Source organism: Aegilops tauschii, chromosome 1 (assembly GCF_002575655.3).
Source record: "Aegilops tauschii subsp. strangulata cultivar AL8/78 chromosome 1, Aet v6.0, whole genome shotgun sequence".
Taxonomy (NCBI): domain Eukaryota; kingdom Viridiplantae; phylum Streptophyta; class Magnoliopsida; order Poales; family Poaceae; genus Aegilops; species Aegilops tauschii.
In genome coordinates, this window is record NC_053035.3 from 416659615 (window position 1) to 416678249 (window position 18635).

At 50.1% G+C, this 18635-nt stretch overlaps 1 pseudogene; it reads right to left on the minus strand.

Moving 5' to 3' along the window:
• Positions 1-353: 353 nt before the first annotated feature.
• The window catches only part of LOC109767273 (uncharacterized), a 55205-nt pseudogene continuing 36923 nt past the window's right edge, over positions 354-18635 (minus strand).

The following is an 18635-nucleotide window of genomic DNA, read 5'->3' on the forward strand; positions in this document are numbered from 1 at the left end:
TCATCTTGCCACTTGCTGATTCTGAATTCGATTTCTAAATAGTTCATTCAGGATCCAGCAGCAGAACCAGCAGGGTATGACAAGGGATGAGCCATTTATTAATTAACCACACTTGACAAGCAAATTAAGACTGACTGGGTGCAGCATATCTCCATCTCTCATGCCCCTACCCCCTACCCAACCAAAACAAGAGGAGGGGAGCAAGAACTAGCGACATGGGGGGCACAAGCAAAAAAAGAATCTAGCAATTCCTAGAGAGATCAAATTCTAAGGGATGCTAACATCAAATGCACAAAGAGCCCAAGGAAATTAAGCAGCAGCAGCAAGGAAGGAAGGAACGGAACGGAGGGATGCTACACTGAGGAGGAAGGATCCACATTGCTAGTCTCGGTTAGCATGTCATCGTCTCCTTCCGTGAGCAGCTCCACGTCCTTGTCGTCGTCGTTTGAGAAATCCCTCCTCTCCAGCTTCGAGTTCGCTGCGATGAACACCAGCCGGTGCGCCCGGCCAATGCTGCCCGCGGAGCTCCCCGGCGCGGTGAGCCACCGCGTCATCGACGACGTGCATTTGAACCCCTTGGCGGTTGCATGGAGGAAGATGAGCCTGACGGCCACTTTGCCAAGTGACTTGAACTCGCTGAGACATGTCTCCCACACCAGCCGGCTGCTCTGCTTGTTGGCTATCTTCATCTTCCCCGTTGATGGGTCTGGCTGCCGGACCTGCACCACCTGCGCGTACAATGGGTCGAGCCCTTCCGACCGCCATTTCATCAGCTCCATCAGCGCGAGGTGCGCCTCCTCCGACGAAACCAGCCTCGTGATCAGCCTGTCCACGTCCTTCTCCTGCTCTGGTGTCAAGTAGTTGAACGGTGGAAGGTACCTCCTGCCGGCGTCCTTGATCAGATACAATGGGTCCAGTATGAATGCCGCTGACCACGCCGGGTGGTAGTTCTTCCTGAACCTCCTCTCGACCACATTCATGGCAGTGGCCTCTTCTACGCTGAATTTCCGGCACCAGCCTCTGACCTTGCCACACAGATCCTCCTAGAGCGGTGGGCATTGCTCGACCAGGGGCCTCTCGGTCTCCATCTCCTTCACCAAGTCCATGATCATCTTCACGACTGAATGCGTCGCCTCGACCTCGGTCCAGAACGCCACATTCTGCACCATGGCCGCGATCTCCCTCGCAGAAAGGTCATCGATGCAGACCACCTTGTAGGACTCCTCGAGCACGGCGAGCTGGAGCGGCCGCGCCGAGGTCAGGATGCTCTCGAGCATCACGAACGCGGCGGCAAATTCCCCGCCATTATATGGCGGAGCGGCAATGGGGAGGAGGAAGGCGTGCCCGTGCTCCTGGACTTGGTGCTTGTGCAGCAGCGCGCGCACGGAGGGCGTGGTGTTGAAGTAGCCGGCGATCTTGGCGCAATTTGACGCAGCGTTGTTGAAGAGTGGGAGCTCCCGCGCCATGTCGCTTACCAAGCGGGACAGGCCATGGACTTGGCAGGTAAGGTTCACCATCCAATGGTGCTTGGTCTCGAGATCGCGCAGAGTCTTGGAGCCGAAGCGGTCGGCGATGATGCCGGCGCAATGCCGAATGTCGCCGGAGGAGGCGGAGACGGACGATGCCGCGTCCAGGAACAACTCCTGGGCGTAGTCCGGGGACGCCGATGCCGGCGCGGGCATGGGCACGGCGCGGTGGAACACGGACGTGTCGTTGGGGAGGTTGACGGAGAGGGTGATCACCTGCTCGCGCAGGCCGTCGGCCGCGAGCTGGAAGAACCGCGCCTCGCGGAAGCACGCGGTGGCGTCGGCACGGGCCTCGGCGAAGCGCGCGTCCAGGCGCGCGCCGGCAAGGTCGGCTCGCGATATCTCCGGGAGCCCGACCTGGCGCAGGAAGTTCTTCAGCTTGGGGTGCTCGACCGCGGAGAGGGACGCGCTGCCGGACGACTCAAGGAACCAGTCGGTGAGCAGCAGGTTGATTAAAAGAAACGGCAGGGGTTTTGTGCAAAAGTGCGTGCGCTGACCGGTCTAGCCCCCTGGCTGCCAATTGTCGAGCTGTGATTGGGCTGGGACTAAATCATCATGAGGTGCAAGTTGGGGTATGATGGAGTCAAATTTTGCAAGTTTGAGACTAAATCATCGCATTCTGTGCAAATTAGGGTACCTAGGGTGCTATTACCTCTTATAAAAACTCATTGGAAGTAACAAATGATCTGAAACATAAAGGATGATGGCCTCACTTACAATGCTCGTATGTTGGACCATATGAAATGAGAGGAATGACAGAGTTTTCATGAAAAAATCGCCGCCGTCTTTCTACATCCTAAAACTAATCCAAGAAGAGGCTAAGCTTAGTAAGCTATGGGTCATCGCGAGAGCATAGCACTTGAGTAGGATCATTCCGCGAGAGTAATAACCTTCTGTAATTTCCTTTGGTGGGCTATGTGGTTCATCCGCTGAGATGTACTATGAATTTGAACTCCTTCTCTATAAGTTTTCTTTAGAAAAGGAGGATGATCTGCGGCCTCTGCATCTGGGCGATGCATGTGGCCACTTTATTAATTATTCTCACAAGACCTTACAAAGTCATACAACAGCAAGACTAAAGCCACCGCCTAAGCAACAACTGTCGCTACACCTATCCAATTGATGAAGGGGCGCTGATAGCCTGGGCCTAATACCAAACAGACATCGCAGCCAAACCTAAACATCTAAGACCTGAGGTCCCAACCAGAACGTCTGTCTGGTATGGGGCACCTACCAGTCCGGCGCATTCCTTCTCTATAAATAAATGAGGCAAATATTTTACCCCAGTTTCAAAAAATGCAAACATAGTAAACAGTGGACTTGACAGGAACGACGGGGCACCACTATATCACAATGGTTATAGTAGATTATTTGATCCTTGTGTTGGGGAACGTAGTAATTTCAAAAAAAATCCTACGCACACGCAAGATCATGGTGATGCATAGCAACGAGAGGGGAGAGTGTGTCCACGTACCCTCGTAGACCGAAAGCGGAAGCGTTAGCACAACGCGGTTGATGTAGTCGTATGTCTTCACAATCCAACCGATCAAGTACCGAACGCATGGCACCTCCGAGTTCAGCACACGTTCAACTCGATGATGTCCCTCGAACTCCGATCCAGCCGAGCTTTGAGGGAGAGTTCCGTCAGCACGACGGCGTGGTGAGGATGATGATGTTCTACCGACGCAGGGCTTCGCCTAAGCACCGCTACGATATGACCGAGGTGGATTATGGTGGAGGGGGGCACCGCACACGGCTAAGAGATCCAAGGGATCAATTGTTGTGTCTCTAGGGGGTGCCTCCCTCCCCGTATATAAAGGAGTGGAGGAGGGGAGGGGGCCGGCCACCCTTGGCGCGCCCCATGAGGAGTCCTACTCCCACCGGGAGTAGGACTCCCCCCCTTCCATGTTGGAGTAGGAGAGGAGAGGGAAGGAGAGAGAGGGGGAAAGGAAAGGGGGGGGCGCCCCCCCTCCTTGTCCAATTCGGACTTGGGGGGGCGCGGCTGCCCCTTGGCCGCCTCTCCTCTTCCACCACTTGGGCCCATGAGGCCCAATAACCTCCGGGGGGTTCCGGTAACCCCCCGGTACTCCGGTATATATCCGATAACCCCCGGAACCATTCCGGTGTCCGAATATAGTCGTCCAATATATCAATCTTTATGTCTCGACCATTTCGAGACTCCTCGTCATGTCCGTGATCACATCTGGGACTCCGAACTACCTTCGGTACATCAAAACACATAAACTCATAATATAACCGTCATCGAACTTTAAGCGTGCGGACCCTACGGGTTCGAGAACTATGTAGACATGACCGAGACACGTCTCCGGTCAATAACCAATAGCGGAACCTGGATGCTCATATTGGCTCCCACGTATTCTACGAATATCTTTATCGGTCAAACCGCATAACAACATACGTTGTTCCCTTTGTCATCGGTATGTTACTTGCCCGAGATTCGATCGTCGGTATCTCAATACCTAGTTCAATCTCATTACCGGCAAGTCTCTTTACTCGTTCCGTAATACATCATCCCGCAACTAACTCATTAGTTGCAATGCTTGGAAGGCTTAAGTGATGTGCATTACCGAGTGGGCCCAGAGATACCTCTCCGACAATCGGAGTGACAAATCCTAATCTCGAAATACGCCAACCCAACAAGTATCTTCGGAGACACATGTAGAGCACCTTTATAATCACCCAGTTACGTTGTAACGTTTGGTAGCACACAAAGTGTTCCTCAGGTAAACGGGAGTTGCATAATCTCATAGTCATAGGAACATGTATAAGTCATGAAGAAAGCAATAGCAACATACTAAACGATCAAGTGCTAAGCTAACGGAATGGGTCAAGTCAATCACATCATTCTCCTAATGATGTGATCCCGTTAATCAAATGACAACTCTTTGTCTATGGCTAGGAAACATAACCATCTTTGATTAACGAGCTAGTCAAGTAGAGGCATACTAGTGACACTCTGTTTGTCTATGTATTCACACATGTATCATGTTTCCGGTTAATACAATTCTAGCATGAATAATAAACATTTATCATGATATAAGGAAATAAATAATAACTTTATTATTGCCTCTAGGGCATATTTCCTTCAGTCTCCCACTTGCACTAGAGTCAATAATCTAGATTACACAGTAATGATTCTAACACCCAAGGAGTCTTGGTGTTGATCATGTTTTTCTCGTGGAAGAGGCTTAGTCAATGGGTCTGCCACATTCAGATCCGTATGTATCTTGCAAATATCTATGTCTCCCACCTGGAATTGATCCCGGATGGAGTTGAAGCGTCTCTTGATGTGCTTGGTTCTCTTGTGAAATTTGGATTCCTTTGCCAAAGCAATTGCACCAGTATTGTCACAAAAGATTTTCATTGGACCCGATGCACTAGGTATGACACCTAGATCGGATATGAACTCCTTCATCCAGACTCCTTCATTTGCTGCTTCTGAAGCAGCTATGTACTCCGCTTCACATGTAGATCCCGCTACGACGCTTTGTTTAGAACTACACCAACTGACAGCTCCACCGTTTAATATAAACACGCATCCGGTTTGCGATTTAGAATCGTTCGGATCAGTGTCAAAGCTTGCATCGACGTAACCATTTACGACGAGCTCTTTGTCACCTCCATAAACGAGAAACATACCCTTAGTCCTTCTTAAGTATTTCAGGATGTGCTTGACCGCTGTCCAGTGATCCACTCCTGGATTACTTTGGTACCTCCCTGCTAAACTAATAGCAAGGCACACATCAGGTCTGGTACACAGCATTGCATACATGATAGAGCCTATGACTGAAGCATAGGGAACATCTTTCATTTTCTCTCTATCTTCTGCAGTGGTCGGGCATTGAGTCTTACTCAACTTCACACCTTGTAACACAGGCACGAACCCTTTCTTTGCTTGATCCATTTTGAACTTCTTCAAAACTTTGTCAAGGTATGTGCTTTGTGAAAGTCCTATTAAGCGTCTTGATCTATCTCTATAGATCTTGATCCCAATATATAAGCAACTTCACCGAGGTCCTTCATTGAAAAACTCTTATTCAAATATCCCTTTATGTTATCCAGAAATTCTATATCATTTCTGATCAATAATATGTCATCCACATATAATATCAGAAATGCTACAGAGCTCCCACTCACTTTCTTGTAAATGCAGGCTTCTCCAAAAGTCTGTATAAAACTATATGCTTTGATCACACTATCAAAACGTTTATTCCAACTCCGAGAGGCTTGCACCAGTCCATAAATGGATCGCTGGAGCTTGCATACTTTGTTAGCTCCCTTTGGATCGACAAAACCTTCTGGTTGCATCATATACAACTCTTCTTCCAGAAATCCGTTCAGGAATGCAGTTTTGACAACCATTTGCCAAATTTCATAATCATAAAATGCGGCAATTGCTAACATGATTCGGACGGACTTAAGCATCGCTACGGGTGAGAAAGTCTCATCGTAGTCAACCCCTTGAACTTGTTGAAAACCTTTTGCAACAAGTCGAGCTTTATAGACAGTAACATTACCGTCAGCGTCAGTCTTCTTCTTGAAGATCCATTTATTCTCGATGGCCTGCTGATCATCGGGCAAGTCAACCAAAGTCCACACTTTGTTCTCATACATGGATCCCATCTCAGATTTCATGGCCTCAAGCCATTTTTCGGAATCTGGGCTCACCATCGCTTCTTCATAGTTTGTAGGTTCGTCATGGTCCAGTAACATAACCTCCAGAGCAGGATTACCGTACCACTCTGGTGCAGATCTTACTCTGGTTGACCTACGAGGTTCAGTAACAACTTGATCTAAAGTTTCAATTGGTATAGACGTCACAAGAACCGGTTTCTGTGATGAACTACTTTCCAATAAGGGAGCAGGTACAATTACCTCATCAAGTTCTACTTTCCTCCCACTCACTTCTTTCGAGAGAAACTCCTTCTCTAGAAAGGATCCATTCTTGGCAACGAATGTCTTGCCTTCGGATCTGTGATAGAAGGTGTACCCAACAGTTTTCTTTGGGTATCCTATGAAGACACATTTCTCCAACTTGGGTTCGAGCTTATCAGGTTGAAGCTTTTTCACATAAGCATCGCAGCCCCAAACTTTAAGAAACGACAACTTCGGTTTCTTGCCAAACCACAGTTCATAAGGCGTCGTCTCAACGGATTTTGATGGTGCCCTATTTAACGTGAATGCGGCCGTCTCTAAAGCATAACCCCAAAACGATAGCGGTAAATCAGTAAGAGACATCATAGATCGCACCATATCTAGTAAAGTATGATTACGACGTTCGGACACACCATTACGCTGTGGTGTTCCGGGTGGCGTGAGTTGCGAAACTATTCCGCATTGTTTCAAATGTAGACCAAACTCGTAACTCAAATATTCTCCTCCACGATCAGATCGCATAAACTTTATTTTCTTGTTACGATGATTTTCAACTTCACTCTGAAATTCTTTGAACTTTTCAAATGTTTCAGACTTATGTTTCATTAAGTAGATATACCCATATCTGCTTAAATCATCTGTGAAGGTGAGAAAATAACGATACCCGCCGCGAGCCTCAACATTCATTGGACCACATACATCAGTATGTATGATCTCCAACAAATCAGTTGCTCGCTCCATAGTTCCGGAGAACGGTGTTTTAGTCATCTTGCCCATGAGGCATGGTTCGCAAGTACCAAGTGATTCATAATCAAGTGATTCCAAAAGTCCATCAGTATGGAGTTTCTTCATGCACTTTACACCAATATGACCCAAACGGCAGTGCCACAAATAAGTTGCACTATCATTATCAACTTTGCATCTTTTGGCTTCAACATTATGAATATGTGTATCACTACTATCGAGATTCATCAAAAATAGACCACTCTTCAAGGGTGCATGACCATAAAAGATATTACTCATATAAATAGAACAACCATTATTCTCTGATTTAAATGAATAACCATCTCGCATCAAACAAGATCCAGATATAATGTTCACGCTCAACACTGGCACCAAATAACAATTATTTAGGTCTAATACTAATCCCGAAGGTAGATGTAGAGGTAGGGTGCCGACGGCGATCACATCGACTTTGGAACCGTTTCCCACGCACATTGTCACCTCGTCCTTAGCCAGTGTCCGCTTAATCCGTAGTCCCTGTTTCGAGTTGCAAATATTAGCAACAGAACCAGTATCAAATACCCAGGTGCTACTGCGAGCTCTGGTAAGGTACACATCAATAAATGTATATCACATATACCTTTGTTCACCTTGCCATCCTTCTTATCCGCCAAATACTTGGGGCAGTTCCGCTTCCAGTGACCAGTCTGCTTGCAGTAGAAGCACTCAGTCTCAGGCTTAGGTCCAGACTTGGGTTTCTTCTCTTGAGCAGCAACTTGTTTGCTGTTCTTCTTGAAGTTCCCCTTCTTCTTCCCTTTGCCCTTTTTCTTGAAGCTGGTGGTCTTATTGACCATCAACACTTGATGCTCCTTCTTGATTTCTACCTCCGCAGCCTTTAGCATTGCGAAGAGCTCGGGAATCGTCTTATCCATCCCTTGCATGTTATAGTTCATCACGAAGCTCTTGTAGCTTGGTGGTAGTGATTGAAGAATTCTATCAATGACGCTATCATCCGGAAGATTAACTCCCAGTTGAATCAAGTGATTGTTATACCCAAACATTCTGAGTATATGCTCACTGACAGAACTATTCTCCTCCATCTTGCAGCTGTAGAACTTATTGGAGACTTCATATCTCTCAATCCGGGCATTTGCTTGAAATATTAACTTCAACACCTGGAACATCTCATATGCTCCATGATGTTCAAAACGTCGTTGAAGTCCCGGTTCTAAGCCGTAAAGCATGGCACACTGAACTATCGAGTAGTCATCAGCTTTGCTTTGCCAGACGTTCATAACATCTGGTGTTGCTCCTGCAGCAGGTTTGGCACCTAGCGGTGCTTCCAGGACGTAATTCTTCTGTGCAGCAATGAGGATAATCCTCAAGTTACGGACCCAGTCCGTGTAATTGCTACCATCATCTTTCAACTTTGCTTTCTCAAGGAACGCATTAAAATTCAATGGAACAACAGCACGAGCCATCTATCTACAACAAACATAGACATGCAAAATACTATCAGGTACTAAGTTCATGATAAATTTAAGTTCAGTTAATCATATTACTTAAGAACTCCCACTTAGATAGACATCCCTCTAATCATCTAAGTGATCACGTGATCCAAATCAACTAAACCATAACCGATCATCACGTGAAATGAACTAGTTTTCAATGGTGAACATCACTATGTTGATCATATCTACTATATGATTCACACTCGACCTTTCGGTCTCAGTGTTCCGAGGCCATATTTGCATATGCTAGGCTCGTCAAGTTTAACCTGAGTATTCTGCGTGTGCAAAACTGGCTTGCACCCATTGTAGATGGATGTAGAGCTTATCACACCTGATCATCACGTGGTGTCTGGGCACGACGAACTTTGGCAACGGTGCATACTCAGGGAGAACACTTTTATCTTGAAATTTAGTGAGAGATCATCTTATAAGGCTACCGCCAATCAAAGCAAGATAAGATGCATAAAAGATAAACATCAGATGCAATCAATATAAGTGATATGATATGGCCATCATCATCTTGTGCTTGTGATCTCCATCTCCGAAGCACCGTCATGATCACCATCGTCACCGGCGCGACACCTTGATCTCCATCGTAGCATCGTTGTCGTCTCGCCAACTATTGCTTCTACGACTATCGCTACCGCTTAGTGATAAAGTAAAGCAATTACAGGGCGATTGCATTGCATACAATAAAGCGACAACCATATGGCTCCTGCCAGTTGCCGATAACTCGGTTACAAAACATGATCATCTCATACAATAAAATATAGCGTCATGCCTTGACCATATCACATCACAACATGCCCTGCAAAAACAAGTTAGACGTCCTCTACTTTGTTGTTTCAAGTTTTACGTGGCTGCTACGGGCTGAGCAAGAACCGTTCTTACCTACGCATCAAAACCACAACGATAGTTCGTCAAGTTAGTGCCGTTTTAACCTTCTCAAGGACCGGGCGTAGCCGCACTCGGTTCAACTAAAGTTGGAGAAACTGACACCCGCCAGCCACCTGTGTGCAAAGCATGTCGGTAGAACCAGTCTCGCGTAAGCGTACGCGTAATGTCGGTCCGGGCCGCTTCATCCAACAATACCGCCGAACCAAAGTGTGACATCTGGTAAGCAGTATGACTTGTATCGCCCACAACTCACTTGTGTTCTACTCGTGCATATAACATCAACGCATAAAACCTGGCTCGGATGCCACTGTTGGGGAATGTAGTAATTTCAAAAAAATTCCTACGCACACGCAAGATCATGGTGATGCATAGCAACGAGAGGGGAGAGTGTGTCCACGTACCCTCATAGACCGAAAGCGGAAGCGTTAGCACAACGCGGTTGATGTAGTCGTACCTCTTCACGATCCGACCGATCAAGTACCAAACGCACAACACCTCCGAGTTCAGCACACGTTCAACTCGATGACGTCCCTCGAACTCCGATCCAGCCGAGCTTTGAGGGAGAGTTCCGTCAGCACGACGGCGTGGTGAGGATGATGATGTTCTACCAACGCAGGGCTTCGCCTAAGCACCGCTACGATATGACCGAGGTGGATTATGGTGGAGGGGGGCACCGCACACGGCTAAGAGATCCAAGGGATCAATTGTTGTGTCTCTAGGGGGTGCCTCCACTATAAAAAAAAGACACATCCGTGACATTTTGGGCCGAACGATTTTTTTTTCTGTTATACATATGACACTTCTATGACGATAATTGTGACAAAACCCGGTATCATCATAGATGTGGTGGGCTCCTACTTCTATGACAAAAAATCATGACAGAAAATGGGCTTTTCGTCCTGCGCGGGCCGGAGACGCAGCTGCATGACATTCTTTGGGTCGTCCATGACGGAAAAAATCGTGGTAGAAGCGAGGGGGAGCAAAATTTCGGGGAGTTCCCGGTTACGGTGGGAGGTCGGGGGCCGAGCGATGCGCGTTTCTCTCGTACACGTACGCACGTGTGTGCGAGGCGTTGGCTCTAACTGAACCCGAGCGAGGCGTTGGGCTCTAACTGAACCCGAGCGATTGCACTGCAGGCTACGCGTTACTGAACCCGAGCGATCGATCGATGGCTGTTAACTGAACCCGATCGAGCGATTCCTTCGCTGCTGCTGCTAACTGAAGCCGATCGATTGGATGAACAGTGAGCGTTGCAGGGGGGTTGGATGAACAGTGAGCGGTTGCATTGCCTCTGGATGAACAGGACCCCGTGGTGTGGAGGGCTGGATGAACAGTAGACGGTGGAGGGGTGCCCGTGGAGGGGTGGTTGAACAGGACCCCGTGGTGTGGAGGGCTGGATGAACAGTAGACATTGGAGGGGTGCCGGTGGAGGGGTGGTTGAACAGTAGTCGGTGGAGGCTGGATGAACAGGAGCCCGTGGAGGCTGGAGGAGGTCGACGGTAGCCCGTGGAGGCTGGAGGAGGTCGACGGTGGAGATGAACAGTATCCCGTGGAGTCCCGTTTTGCGGTACGCCACACCCCTCCCGATGAACAGGACCCCCGTTTCGACCGTAGGAGGTCCGTTTCGTCCGTTTTGCGGTACACCACACCCCTCCCGATCAACAGGACCCCCGTTTCGACGGTAGGAGGTCCGTTTCGTCCATTTTGCGGTACGCCACACCCCTCCCGATCAACAGGACCCCCGTTTCGACGGTAGGAGGTCCGTTTCGTCCGTTTTGCGGTACGCCACACCCCTCCCGATCAACAGGACCCCCGTTTCGACCGTAGGAGGTCCGTTTCCTCTGTTTTGTGGTACGCCACACCCCTCCCGATCAACAGGACCCCGTTCCGAACGTAGGAGGTCCGGTTCCTCCGTTTTGCGGTACGCCAGGCCTCGTTTCCATCGCCTGTTCTGTCCAAGCCCTCCCGATGAACACGACCACGCATTCCGTTCCGACCCAGCCGGTTGGCTCCCACGCGTTCCGTTGCCTCCCGATGAACACGACGCATTCCGTTGCCTCCCCATGAACACGACGCATTCCGTTGCCTCCCCACGAACACGACGCATTCCGTTGCCTCCCCATGAACACGACGACGGCGTTGTTTCTCCGTTCCGACCCAGCCATGTACATGAGCCCTGGCCGTACGTATGCGCGAGTAGGCATTCGAGACCCCGCCCGTATGTACACATACGTGGCCGTATTTTCTTTCTCGCACCCTGGCCGATGTACGTACGTGTACATGCTACATGCCTGCCTCTACTACGACACGTGCGTGCCTCTACTACGACACGTGCACGCCTCTACATCGACCAGTATGTACGTACACGTTCGCGACCAGAATGACAACGCTATGTATGCTTCGACCAGGTGGGTCCCGACTGTCAGGCACTTCCTTGCCTGTGAAGATGTAGCTGGTGGGTCCCAGCAGTCAGGGGGCGAATCTTGTTTTTTGCCCGGACGCACTTCCTTGCGTGCGAAGATGTAGCCGGTGGGTCCCAGCAGTCAGGGGGGCGAATCGTTTTTTTTGCCCGGATGCACTTCCTTGCGTGCGAAGGTATAGCTGGTGGGTCCCAGCTGTCAGGGGGGCGAATCGTTTTTTTGCCCGGACGCACTTCCTTGCGTGCGAAGATGAAGCTGGTGGGTCCCAGCAGTCAGGGGGAAACGTTTTTTCCGTGAAATACAGTGGCCCGTCCGGTGGGTCCCAGCTGTCAGGTGGAGGAATCATTATTTTCCGCGTAATAAGGAGGCACTTCCTTGCTGCGGCCGTGGACCCAGCTGCCAGCCTCTCCACATACAGTCCACGTCCGATGGAAGTCATTCCTTGACCACGTTGACCAGGCCACGCCGAGAGCACCACGGCGGTGGACGACGGCGAGGCCTAGGAAGGGGACAACGCGGAGCCGGGGAAGACGCGGCAGTGGAAGCCCGCGCGGAGAGGAGTACGAGGGTTCATTGGTTCGGCTGCAGTGTGAGGCTGCCGTCGCCGCAGGGCCTGGCCAGCGGTGGGAATAGTAGGGGGCGGTGAGGCCTCCGCGGCAGCACGGCCGGCCACGGGAGGCAGGAGCATGCGGCACGACCGGCGCTGCTTTGGGCGGCTGGAGCAAGAAGACCAGAGTTTGAAGAAGCACTACGGCCGTTGGATGGACATCGTACGGTCACTGGAGCTAGAATCGTTCATATTGACTAAGTTGACAAAGCCCTCCGTCCCCGTCAACTTAGTTGGCCCACAAGTCATCCTCCCACTATGGTGGGTCCCAGCTAGCAGGGGGGTATTCATTTTTTTGTGCGTAATAAGGAGGCACTTCCTTGCGTGCGAAGATATAGCTGGTGGGTCCGACATGTCAGTGGGGGGAACGTTTTTTTCGCGAAATACAGAGGCCCTTCCGATGGGTCCCAGCTGTCAGGTGGAGGAATCATTATTTTGCGCGTACAGTCCACGGCCGGTGGATGTTGTCCGTTGACCATGTTGACCAGGCCGCGCCGAGAGCACCATGGCGGTGGACGACGGAGAGGCCTAGGAAGGGAACGACACGGAGCCGGGGAAGACTCGGCAATGGTTGCCCACGCGGTGGGGAGTACGAGGGTTTACTGGTCCGGCTGCCGTCGCCGGAAAATAACAGGAGGTGTGGGTGAGTAGAGGAATGGCCTGGCCAACAATGAAGTAGGGTGGGGCGGTGCGGCCTGTGCGGCAGCACAGCCGGCCACGGGAGGCGGGAGCAGGCAGTCCCACCGGAGCTGGTTTGGGCGGCTGGAGCAAGAAGATCATATATTGAAGAAGCAGCACGGCCATTGGATTAACATCCAACGGTCACTGCTGCTAGAATCATTTGTGGACTAAGTTGACAAAGCCAAAGTACACGTCAACCTAGTAGACCCACAAGTCAGCCTGCAAATCTGTCCCAAACAGCATACAGCCCGAAATTTCTAGCCAGATTCAAATTAATTTTAAATCTAAATATACCTTAATTTAAATTCAATGAAATTTTACCCGCACAAAAACAATGAAATTTAAAATATCAAAATCCGAAAGAAAACAGTATTTTGGAACTAATTGCCTGTTTGCTGTATTTTTTCATTTTCCAACTCATTTATTATTACTTATAGCCCATTTCTTATTACTTATAGCCCATTTTCTGGGCAAAATGCATCCCTCCTCGTCTTGAAAGATTTCCGGCCCAGCAGGGCGTAGAAAAGCAAGTAGGCCTACGTTGGTTATTCTGCAAAAAACAAAATAGCTGGCTAGCCATTTTCAGAAAGGAAGAAAACAAACTGGGTTGGTCATGTGCTAAACATATGAAATAAAAGCCTGGGCTAGACGGGCCACGGGTCCCGCACAACCCAGTTGATACCCTTCTCCGTCCCGAAAAAACAAAATTACTGCGCGCGCTGCTGGGTCGTAGTAGAGGCAGGCATGTAGCATGTACACGTACGTACATCGGCCAGGGTGCGAGAAAGAAAATACGGCCACGTATGTGTACATACGGGCGGGGTCTCGAATGCCTACTCGCGCATACGTACGGCCAGGGCTCATGTACATGGCTGGGTCGGAACGGAGAAACAACGCCGTCGTCGTGTTCATGGGGAGGCAACGGAATGCGTCGTGTTCGTGGGGAGGCAACGGAATGCGTCGTGTTCATGGGGAGGCAACGGAATGCGTCGTGTTCATCGGGAGGCAACGGAACGCGTGGGAGCCAACCGGCTGGGTCGGAACGGAATGCGTGGTCGTGTTCATCGGGAGGGCTTGGACGGAACAGGCGATGGAAACGAGGCCTGGCGTACCGCAAAACGGAGGAAACGGACCTCCTACGTTCGGAACGGGGTCCTGTTGATCGGGAGGGGTGTGGCGTACCACAAAACAGAGGAAACGGACCTCCTACGGTCGAAACGGGGGTCCTGTTGATCGGGAGGGGTGTGGCGTACCGCAAAACGGACGAAACGGACCTCCTACCGTCGAAACGGGGGTCCTGTTGATCGGGAGGGGTGTGGCGTACCGCAAAATGGACGAAACGGACCTCCTACCGTCGAAACGGGGGTCCTGTTGATCGGGAGGGGTGTGGTGTACCGCAAAACGGACGAAACGGACCTCCTACGGTCGAAACGGGGGTCCTGTTCATCGGGAGGGGTGTGGCGTACCGCAAAACGGGACTCCACGGGATACTGTTCATCTCCACCGTCGACCTCCTCCAGCCTCCACGGGCTACCGTCGACCTCCTCCAGCCTCCACGGGCTCCTGTTCATCCAGCCTCCACCGACTACTGTTCAACCACCCCTCCACCGGCACCCCTCCAATGTCTACTGTTCATCCAGCCCTCCACACCACGGGGTCCTGTTCAACCACCCCTCCACGGGCACCCCTCCACCGTCTACTGTTCATCCAGCCCTCCACACCACGGGGTCCTGTTCATCCAGAGGCAATGCAACCGCTCACTGTTCATCCAACCCCCCTGCAACGCTCACTGTTCATCCAATCGATCGGCTTCAGTTAGCAGCAGCAGCGAAGGAATCGCTCGATCGGGTTCAGTTAACAGCCATCGATCGATCGCTCGGGTTCAGTAACACGTAGCCTGCAGTGCAATCGCTCGGGTTCAGTTAGAGCCCAACGCCTCGCTCGGGTTCAGTTAGAGCCAACGCCTCGCACACACGTGCGTACGTGTACGAGAGAAACGCGCATCGCTCGGCCCCCGACCTCCCACCGTAACCGGGAACTCCCCGAAATTTTCCTCCCCCTCGCTTCTACCACGATTTTTTCCGTCATGGACGACCCAAAGAATGTCATGCAGCTGCGTCTCCGGCCCGCGCAGGACGAAAAGCCCATTTTCTGTCATGATTTTTTGTCATAGAAGTAGGAGCCCACCACATCTATGATGATACCGGGTTTTGTCACAATTATCGTCATAGAAGTGTCATATGTATAACAGAAAAAAAAATCGTTCGGCCCAAAATGTCACGGATGTGTCTTTTTTTTATAGTGGAGGCACCCCCTAGAGACACAACAATTGATCCCTTGGATCTCTTAGCCGTGTGCGGTGCCCCCCTCCACCATAATCCACCTCCATTACATTCTGATCTCTGTACTCCTGGTTCCTAGAATGCCACAGTACATCCTCTCTTGTTTCAGCATCATGAAACAACCTCTGCAATCTTGGTGTAATTGGAAAATGTCTCAGAACATTATGAGGAATCCTCTTCACAGCATCGCCATCTTTCCATCTTGATGATTTGCATTTCGGGCATTCACTTAAGTTGGCATAATCCTTCCGGAACAGAACACAGTTATTCTTACAAACATGGATCATATCATATCCAATTCCAACTGCATGAAGGAAATTCTTCATTTTACTGTAGGTGTGTGGCAGCTCAGACGCATCTGGGAAAGATTTGCGGAAAGCAGCCAACATCGCATCGAATGATTTGTTGGTCATCCGCTCAAATGTCTTCACCTGAAGAAAGGTGACCATAGCTGAGAATACTGATAGCTTATTTCCTGGGGTGACAGCAACGTTGCATTGTTCCAACATGCGGGCCCATCGTTTTTCTTCTGCAGGTGAAAGTTCACGGAATGCACGAGCATTTCGTAGCATTGTTTCAATGTTGGTCAAACTCACTGGCTCCGCCACCACCACCTCCTCCTCCTCTTCAACCTGAGCATCAGGCAGATCAAGATGGTGATCTGCTGCTTCCACGTAGTCAATAACATTGACGTTCATAGCTTCACCATGATGAACCCACCTAGTATATGTGACCGACATCCCATACAAGTGTAGATAATTTTGCACAGTTGACTGGGGTCTTGTAACTGAATTCATACAACTGCTACACAGGCAGAGCACATCTAATTTCGGACCATCGTACTCACCTCTGATAAAGTTCATGAAGTTTTCAACCCCCTCGACATATGCAGCGGAGAATCTTTGAGCAGAAGTTATCCAAGTCCTGTCCATCTATTAGACATACAAATTAGTTCTTCTACTAGATATTACAGGAAAAACATATATGCTTTTTTATGAAGTCCAGAAAAAAAATACCTAGGTCGATGTCTAAAGCTATGGCAAGATATTTGGACGAGCAGATCTAAGTAACAAAATATATGTAAAGCTAATTCAGCAAACAGATTTGAGTGCCAAATTATGGCAGGCTGTTTCAGCAGTCAATGAGGCTGAGCACACGGCCATCGAACTATTGAAGGCCATCGCAGCAACAAAGATCGAGTATAAAATGGTGTAGAGCTATTTCACCTAACAGATTGGCTACTAGACCATGGCAATCTACGTCACAATAAATATATGGCAGGATATTTTAGCAGCTAATCGGGCTTGGCATGCCATCTCAGCTAGGCAGATTGAGTGCAGAACAGGGCAAGGAAGCTTCTTAAGCAGAGCATATTGACAGTAAACTACTTCGGCAAACAGTGAGATTAACAGCGTCTATCAGCTAACATTCAGCGCTACACCGACATGAACGGGGCCTCAGCCTAGAATGCGCGTACCGTGGGAGAAGCTGACCGCCGTGCGTCTCCACACGAATGTCGCCAGCGGTGGCGGCGCTGACCGCCGTGCGCCTCCACAAGAACATAGCCAGAGGTGGTGGCGCGGCTAGAGGACGGCAGTCTACGAGAGCGTACTGTGGGAGCGAGAGGATCGCCGAACCGTGGCACCGACGTATCGGCGTGGCGGGGAGGGCGGCTTTGGCGGAGCGAATGGAGTGGAGGGGGACAGGGGGGAGGGGGTTTGGGGAATATTATTGGCTAGTTGGCCGAAGGGCGGTTGAATCGGATTTGGGGGGAATTTTTGGGTGTGGGGGGGGGGATTTTCGCGCGGTGGGCATGGGGAGTTTGGCCCATGGTCGGTTTCTCCAAGTGCAGCCCATGTGTCAGTGAAGAGGCAAGCCAAAGCGCGTTCCGTTTGCGTGAGCCGTGTGCAGGACCGAACGTGTGTGGGGTGCAATGCGACCGCGACAGGAGTGCTGTGAGTGTACCGCCTTTTTCCCTTTTAAACTAGGTGCTTCGCCCCCTCAAAAAAAATTGTTGCTTCGCGCGATCCATCGATACTACTACTAGTAATCCGGTAATCCCGACTAAAACGGCGCGGCCGGGTCTTTTCCCGCGCGATATGCTGGGAGGTTGGCTTAGTTGGGTTTTTTAGGACGAGTAATGCTACACCTACGTAACCCCAGTTACGTAATTAACGTAATGTGAAACGTGTGAGCTGTTGATTGTAGATTGGGGGGTGGGAGGGGCCCACCACCATGAAAATCAGGGGAGGAGAGAGAGAGGCAATTTACGTTAACCCTTTCATAGGTTCCCATAGATGTAGAAAGATGTGAAATGCGTGAATGTGTAGTGGACGTACTATTGGAGTGCCTAAGATAATTTGTGTATGTATAGACCCTATGTGTTTATTTTACTTCGCATGTTAGATTTGTCTCGGTTCAATAAAAAGCAGAGTTGGTGATGATGGTGTGCCTGTCATCCTGCAATATAGGCCGTCCGATCTATATCTAACGGATAGGAAGGAAACTATGACAATTTACCCGCACTCCTCTCCACATTTGCAGATAAGGCTTTCCCTCGTTCATCCTTTTCTCCCACTAGATCTTGATCTTCCGTGCAATGCACGGGCATCTTGCTAGTACTCCTACAATATGTATATTATTGTGAAAGTTCATATACACCGGCCGAGATTAATGCAAACACGGCAGATTTTCATTACATTTTAAACTTTTATAGGACAGAAAAATAAAAGAAACCCGACCCTAAACCTATTCTATGGCGGCGGCCGACGTCCTCCATCTGCGATCTCTATGTACGGGGGCGGGGTTCAAGACCCGTGAAGTGAAGGTGCGGTCTCCGGCGAGGAAGAATAGAACACGGGATACGGACCGGCCAGTTGGCACACCATGCCCTGCCGCCTCCCATGCCCTACTCATCCTTGGAGGAGTCCCCGATCTCGGCGGTGCCGGACGTTGGACGGCGGCAAGTAGGACGCGTGGCTGACGGTGCTCCCGTCGTCGGCCGCCAGCGTGACCACCGCTTGTGCGGTCGC